Source organism: Myotis davidii, unplaced genomic scaffold (genome assembly GCF_000327345.1).
Source record: "Myotis davidii unplaced genomic scaffold, ASM32734v1 scaffold266, whole genome shotgun sequence".
NCBI lineage: Eukaryota > Metazoa > Chordata > Mammalia > Chiroptera > Vespertilionidae > Myotis > Myotis davidii.
Window position 1 is genome coordinate 1,713,140 of NW_006300032.1, and position 9,588 is coordinate 1,722,727.

The window sequence follows — 9,588 nt, forward strand, 5'->3', positions numbered from 1 at the left end:
TAAGTTTATTCTATCTCCATAAAAGGCTAAGTTGACTCACGCATGCGTGATACATATAAAGCTCTCATTGGCGCCAATCGCACAAGTGTATTTCGATCTCTCATTTCAATTGTGAATTTGGTTGACACTTCTATTATAGAGAAAGAGCAAATAGCAATATTAAAATATTTCTTCTAATTAATTTCCTTTCAATGTGCACGAATTCATACACCAGGCCACTAGTAACTCGTAAGAACTGAAAGAATAAGGTCCTTATCAACTTTATGTAATTATTTCTAGAGATGCCAGAAACACAAGTTGTTTGGTGTGTTTCTAAATGAAGTAACTATAATTTATCTATTAAAAAGGTATTTTTCACGCCAAATGCTCTGGCAGTGGTTTTATCTTTTAATTTTAATGTATGTTTATGTTAACTTTTGTTACTTCAATGTCCCAACAACACCTAACAAAGATTATGGTTTTATTCTGCTGTTGGTTGATTGTTTTATCTCTGTCTGAGTAGAATGTAGTGGAGTAAACATTTTGCAAAATCAAGAGAGAGAGAGAGAGAGAAGAAGAAGAAGAAGGAGAAGGAGAAAGAGAAGGAGAAGGAGAAGGAGGAGAAGGAGGAGGAGAAGGAGGAGAAGGAGAAGGAGAAGGAGGAGGAGAAGGAGGAAGGAGAAGGAGAAGGAGAAGGAGAAGGAGAAGGAGAAGGAGAAGGAGAAGGAGAAGGAGAAGGAGAAGGAGAAGGAGAAGGAGAAGGAGAAGGAGGGAAGGAAAATAGAACATGATGCCCAGGGCTAACAAGAAGAGAACAGATATCACGTGGCTGATGTTTCTCTCCAGTACCAGCCTCCCATGACGTTTTGTTTCCACACGTTGCTCTGCCATGTGTCCTTCAGAAATACTCTGAAGAGCAAGGGAGGGTGTGTGGAAGGTGTCAACTCATTTTGCCTCAACCTAGTCCCTCTAACTACTCCAAGAATTTTCTTTAGCAAGACCCCAAAACTTTAGTGGGCAAACTGCAGCTCGCGAGCCACGTGCAGCTCTTTGGCCCCTTGGGTGTGGCTCTTCCACAAAATACCACATGGGGGCGCGCATGTACAGTGTGATTGAAACTTTGTGGCCCATGCGCAGAAGTTGGTATTTTGTGGAAGAGCCACACTCAAGGGGCCAAAAAGCCACATGTGGCTCGCGAGCCACAGTTTGCCAACCACTGCCCCAAAAGACCCAGCTATTCTGCCTTTTGCTTAATTTCTCACCCCAGACCACACTAACCTAAGAGGGGCTTCCTGAATATGGCATTTCCTAGCATACTTGAGTAAGAGGATTATTTAGCTAGAATAGAAGAAAGATTCAACCCTCCCCTTAAGGCTGTTTTCCCTCCTTTTTGCCTGGTATAGATATATATTTTTAAATAGCTGTCTCTTTTTTGAGATAATAAAAGTATTACGTGTTCATTGCAAAACTGAGACTGCTCTTCAGTAAGGCAAAGAGTTTATTACAAGAGAAATCATTTCAGGAAAATTTCTTTAGCCCCTCTAACTCTAACTAGTTAAACCTAGTATTTAGGAAAAATCGAAGTAATTTAAAATGTAGAGAATTCACTAAAAATCCTATATAATAAAAGCATAGTATACAAATGGTCCCCTTGACCAGGAGTTCAACCAGGGGGCTGGCCAGGGGAAGGGAGGGAGGCCCCAGACAGCAGCTGGCAGCAACTAGGGACATTACCAGTGTATGAATTTCGTGCACTGGGCCTCTAGTATGAAATAAAAATGATAACCTTGGTCTCTAAAATTTGTTCCATCATAAACTGGCAAGTCAGATTTAGGAGGCACATTGCATATATGGGTTACATGTGCATAAGATTTAAATCATTTCCTTTTCTGTACTTTAGAAGCGAAAATTAAAGGTGGTATATCAGCCATGAGGGCACTTCATTAGAATAGCATTTGTAAATGATGGCAATAAAGATTTTTCTCGACCCTGGTAAGCTATGTCCTCAATACCTGAAGTTAAGTCTCATTGGGGGTGACTCCTGATAGTGCTAGTTGTGGTTGTGTGTGTATATGTGTGAATGCACATACATGTGCACACATGCACATGTACACACATGTATAAAATTTGACCTGGATTTAATTCTGCTGCTGTAGGTGAGTCTTTGTCTCACCTTCATGATTCTATGTCTAAGAGTTCAAATTTATAAACATAGTACAACAGAGATCCCTTTCATCACATCCAAAGTCATGAGAGTAACTTGCAGATGGGAGTGCTCCAGTGTTGTAGACTAGATTAGAATATAGCAACTGCTCTACCGAGACTAGTATAATTCCTCACAGATTGTTGTAATGCTCTGGGTACAGAAATTCATGTTTAATTCACTTGTTTTCTTAACATTCTTATCCAGGAATTAACTCCCTGGAAAAACCAGTTAAGTCTAATCAAGGTTAAAAGTGTAAGAAAGCACTAAAACAGGAATTAGGTTACTGGAGCCCTAGTTTCTGTTCTGCTACCAAGTAGCTGGGTAAATTTGGAGAAATTAATATCTCTGGGCCTCAGTCACTCATCTATAAAAGGAGAGCCATGGAGCAGATGTTTGAGGGTTTTGGAGTCTCTATTAAAATCCTTAAGAGACTTGTGAAGTTATGGAGGGCTTTCTACTCTCCAGGGAGGGTTTTATTCTAAGAGATCTACACATCACCTTGGTCACCTCCATTAAGAATCAGGCAAGGAGAAGAAATTACCTAAAATTTAAAAAATATTTTTTTTAATTTTAAAAATTAGATAAAGGAAGCATTAAGGGGGCAACCACAAATTCTTGGATTTATTCAACAAACACTGAAGGCTTTCTATGTGTGAGGTTCTTGGATGACAAGGCTAACTGAAGGCTTTCAGGACCACCCATACCTCGAGCTTCATCTGCTCAGAAACAGAGCACCTGGTCATCTGACTGGGGCCTGAGAGTTCCTCCCATTACATGCGCCAGGGACTCATTAGCAAGGAAAGGGGCTGCAAGAGGTGCCAAGAGGTCCCACTAAATCACAATGTTCAGCAGCCAAAAAGCAGAAAGGAAACTTCTATGAGCACTTTATTACAAATGATACCCAGATCTCCAAGTGGAAAGTTTGCGTTCCCGGCAGAGGAAGGTTTTATAAAATGTGTCTGTGTGGTTATCTGTCTGTGACCATAAATGTGTGTGAGGGCATGCTAGTGTGTGAGAGTATGTATGAGTACTTGTGTGTAATATGTGCATATATACTTATATAGTTTTATGAGTGTGTTTTTTTTAAAATATATTTTATTGAGTTTTTACAGAGAGGAAAGGAGAGAGATAGAGAGTTAGAAACATCGATGAGAGAGAAACATCGACCAGCTGCCTCCTGCACACTCCCCACTGGGGATGTGCCCGCAACCAAGGTACATGCCCCCGACCGGAATCGAACCTGGGACCCTTCAGTCCGCAAGCCGACGCTCTATCCACTGAGCCAAACCGGTTTCGGCTATGAGTATGTTCTATGCATGTAGTTCCATGTGAATGTTTATAATTGTATGTGACTGTATTTATGTATAATAACTTGGCACAAGCCTATGTGTGTATAGTTGTGTGTGAGTTTATGGCGTGTGTGTGATGGGGCTGGAAACTGAAAAGCTGAAACACTGCAGATGTGGTTTAGTCCTGTGACTAGCTTGTTTTTTATAGGATCATGTCTTGTTACAGGCTTTTGTTTGCACAACTAATCCTCTTTCGCTGACTGTCACAGGGCTCATTCCTTTTTGGCTGGCAATCTGGATTCTGAACAAACAGGCAGGTGAATGAGGCTACAAGTATAGTGGAGACTACTCATGAAATAATCGCATCTACCACCGGTCCCAGGTGACAGCCACCACTGACTCACAACTCCCACCCTCAGGCAAGGCGGGTATGTCTGGATAAACTCTCAATGCTTTTCTTCACACAGACCAGCCATGGCTTGAGCAGGGAATACAAGAAGTGGTAGCAACCAGATTAACTTGATTCTGGTTATTCTAAATGAGAAGAGCTCCTCAGGTGGCCACTATTTCTAACAAAGTTGGCATCCTTGGAGGCAGAGTTATAGTCTGCTTCATCTCCGCTGCTATCATCCAGCTGAAATCAAACCCCTGAATATCCAGAACATTTCCCTGAATTAGAGATGGTGGGAATGGGTGGGAAGAGATTATATATAAAATGCATAACCCATGGACACAGTGTGGTGAAGGCCTGGGGCAGAGGGGCAGGTGTAAGCTAGAAGGAGAAAAAAGGGACATCTGTAATACTTTCAACAATAAAGATACATTTTTTAAAGCCAAAGAGAAAGTGTCCAATCCATTTATGACTTAATTGGTAAGTCAGAGATAGCAAATGAGAGTTGATTGCAGATGCTACCAGCCAACCAGCAGGCCCATGACTCATTCTTTGCACAGAGAGGTTTTTTTTTCTGTGATACAATTCATGTCCCAAAAATATCTACTATTGACTAGCTGTGCTGTCATAGCTGGGCCATCTGGCTGCTGCCTTGCCTGGTATTAGGAAACTGATCCAGAAGTCCTCTGATTCATTCTGGGAGTGATTTAAAGCAATACCCAAAGGAAGGAGAGTGAGAGCTTTTTATAACAAATTAATTGCCTGCCATACAAGTAAACTGATGGTCTTAGAAAGTTAAAGGGAACAAAACAGCTAAACATAAATAAAATTAAAAGACAAGACGAGAAGGGAGAAGATAGTCACAATAAATACAACAAAGCACAAACGTTCATAATACAAACAGAAATCATACAAAGCAATAAGACAAACAATTCAAAAGAAAGTGGGAAGGGGCAGGGGGAGCCACCCACCCAGGTGCAGGTGATGAGGGGCATCAACTTCATCATTTTAAAATTCCAGAGATTCTTCATGTTTCCCTTGAGCTCTAAAATTAACTGATCCCCTGTGACTCCATCTCCTTAAAGTTTCTGTTTCTTTTAAGAATTAACTATGAAGGACCTGTTTTGTTGTTTCAGCTAATATTTTGGCCTTTATTATTATCTAGTATAATAAAAATATTAAAGATCAACCATGGTTCAAACCAGACAAATAACTTTTATCCATGTGTTAAGTCTGATGGCCCAGCAGGAGAAGGTGCTGTGATAAATTAATAATCCTACCTTCGCAAAAGGGTGGTGCAGCATCCTTGTCAGGTGTTTATCAGACACATACGTGGTGACCTACAGGTGAATTCATCTCTCTGAGGAGTTCCTTTCTATCGTCTTAAGTTTTAGAAAGACACAGCTATTGCCTCTCTCTTGAATGTGTACAAAATTTGCTAACATGTCAGGTAGTCCTCCCATAAACTAAAAGACTAGCAAAACTAAATCCCAATGGCTGAAGTTTCCCATCACTTTGTAGAAGAGTTTAGGAGTTTGAATTAGATGGAGAGAGAAGGCACACTGTTGGTTGTCTTAGTGCATTTGGGCTGCTACAACAAATACCATAGACTAGATGGTTTATAAACAATAGAAATTTATTTCTTACAGTTCTGGAGGCTGGGAAGTCCAAGAGCAAGGTGCCTACAGATTCAATGTTTGGTGAGAACCTGCGCCCTGCTTCATACATGGCCATCTTCTTACTTGTATCCTCACATGTCAAAGGGGGCAAGAGAGCTCTTGAGGGAACTCATTTATAGGGCCCTAATCCCATTCGTGGGAGCTCTACCCTTATGACCTTATCATCTCCCAAAGGCCCCATCTCCTAATACCATCACACTGGAGGTTAGGATTTCACATATGAATTCTGGGAAGACACAAACATTCAGGCCATACCATTGGTTGAGACTCAGCTGTCAGGAACTGGAGGGTAAGTGTGGTGACCATATTTTCTAAATCCCACGTAGAGGCACCATCTGACAAGGGGTAATGTTCTTATATGAGTAACAAGACAGAACACTGGAAATAAAGACTGACCAGGGGAAGCCAGTATTTAGGTATAAGAAATACAATTCTGTCACTAGTTCAAGATATTCTAGATTTTTACTAACTTGATTCCAGGATGGGGTTTCAGAGAGTTAGGCTTTTTGATAAGATTGTTCCAAACCAGAGTTACAGAAGGGAAGGACCAACCTGCACTCTGGCCCCAGCCTCCACGCTGCCCCCAGGCGTGTCTACAGGGAACCAGATAACTGACTCCTAACCAGCTTATTTTGGACCAGCGGCTTCACTTCCTGACGTCTCCACTCTCACAGTCAGAATCCAAAAGCCTCTACTCTGAAACTGCCTGCAAGTAGGGACAGACAGCAGCAGCTGTCACCGCATGGATGATGGGCTAGTGCTGCTGCTTGCCCCAAAAAACTGCCATGAGTGGACGATTTGCTTTCCTGCCTGCCCAAACCCACAGCCACATCATCACAGAACAGCTTCAGCACGGAACAGGAGTGCCACCTACTGAAGCACTAGAGATGCAGCCAGCGTCTCGACAAGCCCAGGCCTGCTTGTCACCCAGCAACAGGACTGAAAACCACCTTTGTATTGCAATTAAGTAGGCCTCATCATCTGCCAACTTCGGTGATTGTTTACCACGGTTAGGCTGGAAAAGCCTCAAGGAAGTTAATTCAGCTCTGAACAAACGAAACCCAATTGCAATTGGGATCCCTGCTGTATTGCACTCAAGCAAGAAGTGGGCAAGCAGCAAATGCAGCTTAACACAGAGCACAGTTATTAAGTACTTATCCTCTATCAGACGCTGGGGAGACTCTAGAGCTAAAAGTGGGAATCACCGACACTAGAGAAACAATAGGAAAGTGATATGTCTATATCTGTATTCCACAAATGACAAAATACACTCAAGGAACCCAGCCACAATTTATTGCACAGGAAACATGTCTCAAAGTACAGAACTGGAGATCTGGATTTTCCATTTTTCCCTGGGTTCTATCACCACTGTCACTAAGCTTACATTAAGAAGTCATGATGAATTCTTTAATTTTTTTGAGTCACCAATTAACAAATAACATATGGAATTTTGTGCTCAAAATAGCTGCTTTGCAGGTACCCAAAGTATCCTTTCAGCCTGCCTCTCAGAAAATGTTGCCAGGACAACTCTCAAAGTGCTAAACCCTTTCCCTGGATTCACGAACTCCTCTACAGTGCAAATAGCAAATTTCTGACCATGATCAATAAATTACCTTTTTAAATGTCTTTAGTGTCTAATGACATCAGAAAATCTTACAATGTATACACACATACTTATATGAGTAAGTAAACACCCTATCAAGTCAAGAATCCAGCACACGGCGATGTGCTCACACATCTGCAGCTGGGTGACAGAACCTGAACACCCCGAGGGGGCCCCTTCCCTACTAAGAAACCCTGGTGCTTTAACCACTGTCCACAGCCACTACCCAAGCGTATTCTAATGAGTTGTACAGGTGTGCCTCCTCCTCTCAGAGGAGACCAGGTAAGTACAAATGATAGGAAATGGGCAAAGAAGTGTCATATTCAGGGTGGGCAAACTTTTTGACTCGAGGGCCACAATGGGTTCTTAAGCTGGACTCAGAAGAAGGAGCTGCGGCCGTGTTTCCCCGACGCTGCCATGTTAACACTGCTGCTGGGGAAGGAGCGGAGGAGAGAGCAAGAGAACCCTCCGTTATTTCAGCTCTGCGGGCCTGATAGAACAGCCAAACGGGCCAGATCCGGCCCGCAGGCCGTAGTTTGCCCACGGCTGTTAGATGCAAGATTTATAGACTTAAAGGAGAAAGCACATTCACAAACTAAAATATTTTAGCTACTACTGTGAGAATTATATTTGAGACCTTGCTAAAGTTTCTGGTGTTTTACTATGATTTTACTCTTGACTACAGTCCTGGTGGACAGAAAATTAAGGATTATGCATTAAGTATTTATGCTATATTTTCACACATAAACATACAACCATCATGTTTCCCATCCATCCCCACTCCCTTCTTTTTGCAAGAAGTAGTTTTGAAAGATGTCTCCATTTAATCATTCATATACTTACTGATAGAGTTTTCTTATATGCCTTAATCTGTAAATCCCATAATTTAGCTCAAAGGGGCCACTTCGAGCTGCTGTCAGGGCTACAAATCCACATTCAGCAATTTGTTGAGCTTCTGAGAGAACAGGCATGCACTATGTTGGACATCTCTCAGAACCTTCCACAAAACACCAAGGCCACTCCAGCTCTCATTCTTGCGAAAACATCAGCAGTATTCTGAGGATAGGCCTTATGGCTTATCTAGTCTCTTTTTGAGGCATACAGACTGGTAAGTACTGGGCAGGACACAGAGGCTGAGTCTCAACTTTCATTCATCTCTCCTTCCCTCCATTCCTCTCCCTCCTGCTCCATCCTTCAAGGTCATCAAGGACTTGCCACCTGACCAAGGCAAAAATGCTCAAGGCTTGTGGATAGCTTTGGTAAAAACAAACATGAAATGAAACAAGGTAAATTAACATAACCATAGATGCTTATATAGGAAGGATACTTAAAACCAAGTGCCCTTCAGATGAGTGGATAAAAAAGCTGCAGTAATTTACACAATGGAAGAAACACTATGCAGCTGGAGAAAAAAAAAAAAAAAAAAGAGGATCTCTTATCCTTTACGACAGCATAAATGGACCTGGAGATTATTTTGCTAAGCTAAATAAGCCAGTCAGAGAAAGGCAAATATCACATGATCTCACTCAGATGTGGAATATAATGAACAAAATAAACTGACAAACAAAATAGGACCAGAGACATGGATGCATGGAAAAGGCTGATCGGTCTTAGAGGGATGGGATGGAAAGAGATTAACCAAAAAACATATATGCATATATGCATAGCCCATGGACACAGACAAATAATGCAGTGAAGGCCTGGAGTGGAGTGGGGTCTGAGTGGAGGTGGGCAAAGGGGGGTGAGGAATGGGGGACATCTGTAATACTGTCAACAATAAAAAATAAATTTAAAATAAATAAACTGTGCTAGATTATATAACAATAAAATGCAGAAAAACACAAAAAAAGTAAAGTTCTATGTGATCCCAACAGAGTACCCTTTCCTTGATGATAAGAGAACCAAATATTTTTAGAAATTAAAACTGTTACACTTACAGAAGTGCAGACACCAAAACACTAACCAACAAAAAAAACACAAAAACAAACCTCTCCAATTCAACCTCTTACTCAGAGCTTCAGTGCCCTCTACACTTCCTGCCAAAGAGTCATCAGCATATTAAACACCTGTAGCGATGGGAATTACTAACTCCCCAACAGCTCATTCCATACGTAGATGATTCTTTTGTATATCAGCCAGAATATGACATAATAATAATAATAATAGCTAACATTTGTTAGATATTTTATTTTATATATGTAATGTTGTTATTCTCCTCAAAATGCTGTGGGAAGATACTAATATTATCCTGTTGTACAGATGAGGGAGCTGAGGCTTAGAGATGGACCTGCCCAGGGTCATCCAACAAATAGGAGACAGTGTAGAATTTGAGCACAGGCTGTCTGACTCCAGAACCTCTCTAAATTATTGGGTTTGCATAGCATAATGATTCCTGCCTCCTCTAATATCCACGGATTAGTCTTTGGTCAACTCTTTGGGCC